The 2,183-nt window shown below is 46.8% G+C and overlaps 1 protein-coding gene and 1 long non-coding RNA gene across 2 annotated transcripts in view; one reads left to right on the top strand and one right to left on the bottom strand.

Moving 5' to 3' along the window:
- The window catches only part of LOC113486068, a 4,251-nt gene extending 2,074 nt beyond the window's left edge, over positions 1-2,177 (bottom strand). Inside the window, exon 1 of the long non-coding RNA XR_003399527.1 lies at positions 401-2,177. This is a non-coding gene — a long non-coding RNA (uncharacterized LOC113486068). The remainder of the gene's footprint in view (positions 1-400) is intronic.
- The window catches only part of COQ5 (coenzyme Q5, methyltransferase), a 19,663-nt gene that overhangs the window by 7,078 nt on the left and 10,402 nt on the right, over positions 1-2,183 (top strand). The gene's annotated exons all lie outside the window — the stretch shown is intronic.

Raw genomic sequence — 2,183 nt, 5'->3', positions numbered from 1 at the left:
CGGAGCGGTGAAGGGGCGGAGACCGGCTACAGCCGGAAACGCTTCCCAAAACTGATGTAGTACTGAGGACGCTGCAAGCGAATAAGAAGCAGCCTTGGCTAAACGCCCCCCGGTGCCCTCTGGCCGAGCTTTGATTGAACCCAGGGATGCAGCTTCTTGAGCTGCTATGAGCAGGGACTTTGGTTGCTGAAAACACACACAGGACCCTGAGCTCATCTTCAAGGCTCCATCCATCTACCAGTGCATCCTCACCTACATCAGGGCACCGGGAGTTAGCCACTGGACAACTGAAGCCTTTGAGCCCGGCCAAGGGCTTGCTCTAACTCCTACATGCCCCTGACAGAGCACAGTCCTGTCTAACCACAGGGCTCCTCGGTGCAGCTTTGGGTTACTGACATACTTGTGCATTTAGCTACACATTTGGATATTCTCAGTCAGAGGTTTCTTCGAAATGTGGTTGTTCACATGGAAATGAGGAACCCAAGCCATGTTAGGGAAAACAGCCATAGAGAAAACAGCCATAAAACTCTTAAAGACAGAACACACATAACATTTTTATAGCAAGCTGACCCTGGAAATAAATAGAAGGTTGGGTTTTTTTTCCCTAAACAGAAAAAACACATTAACCACTCCAGAAAAATTCCTATTACCCCTGAAGACCAAGGTCTTCTTCCTCAGGAAGGCTGAAGGCACTAAGGTGCTCCTGTTAGTGTGCAGTCCTGTAAGCACAAGCAACTCCAAACAACGATCCACAGCTCTAACCAGCTTTAAACAGAATATTTACTCCATGCATGAGGAAGATGAAGTACATGATCTCATGAGACACACAGCTGCCAGGTTTCCTTCCTACAATGCAGTACCGAGTGGGACTGTATCTGCTCAAACTCCTGCAGAAGGGATCACTAGGAACTTAGCACAGTTCTCACCTAAAAGTTGACTACAGATTTCTTGTCATTAATGTGTCTCTTCTTAAGAAGTATCACTTTTTGAAAAGGCAATTAAGCAGCAGCATATGCTTTTAACTATAAGGACTGTGTTACTTACCTCTTATACTTCACCTGCTTCTTAGACACACACAAAGGAAAAAAGCCCACAGAGTTTCCTAGCTGAGCAGGAATAAGCCCACGGACTGCAATTCCCCCCCAGAAGTCATACTGTGTTCTCAAACTATACCGCTGAAGTATCACGTCATGAGATCATGTTCTCCCATCATACTCAGAAACCTACCACACATTACAAAAATCAAGATACACAGCTCTACGAAAAGCAGAACATTCCAGTCAGTCATTATATACTGTCACACCCAATAGCTCTCAAATGAGGAAGCTTCCCGTGATAGCACACAAGCACTTCTGATCAGCTATTACAACCCTGGATATATTACCTCCTCAACACAGTTCCAACTAGGAGCCTCAAGGAAAATCTGACAAACAGAACCTTAAGACTAATTTGAACACAACAGGTCAAGGACTAGGTAAAAAAAGGCATTCCTTCTGAGGAAAGTAACAGGAGTCTTCAAAGGGCTGCATTTGCTACCAGCTAATCAGTCACACTGGGAAAGGCCAGCAGAATCTCTCCTATTCTGCTAAACAATGGTAGTGAAAAAACAATTAAACATAGAAAGTATGGCAAAACAAAAACTAGAAAAGGTACATGTAAAGCATAGGAAAAGGAACACAGGGACAGCAGCCCATGGGAAAAGCCTAATTTATTTTTTGTCCACAGAACTTGCTCTTCTAAACAGTGTAGCAACACCACTCTGCCTGACTTCCAGTGTGGATAGCATTCAACAAAAGAATATTACAAGCAAAAATTTACCCATTATAAGGCTATAATCTCTCTTCCAACATTATATTTCTCTATGGCCAAAATGGCATACTCCAGAGAATCACAGCATCTCTTCAGACATGTCTGTATCCTTTGTCATAGCTGTCTGATCACTCATGATTGCCTGTATTGAACGAAGAACAAGAGCATTCAAAGCTGCAGGAGCAGGCACCTGCCAGGGTCCCCCGCCGAGCAGCCACACCGGTATCCTCGCTGCCAGCCCGTCCCCAGGGCCCGCGCTGTGCCCACACCCGCGGCTGGGCAGCCTCGGGGCCGGCTGGGCCAGAGGCGCAGGCACAGCCCGTGCTCAGAGCCGCAGCAGCGAGGAGTTACAAGCCGGGCCCCGGCCCGCTCCC

Source organism: Athene cunicularia (assembly GCF_003259725.1).
Source record: "Athene cunicularia isolate RWA chromosome 15 unlocalized genomic scaffold, athCun1 chr15_part1, whole genome shotgun sequence".
NCBI lineage: Eukaryota > Metazoa > Chordata > Aves > Strigiformes > Strigidae > Athene > Athene cunicularia.
This window is presented reverse-complemented; position numbering and strand designations above follow the sequence as displayed.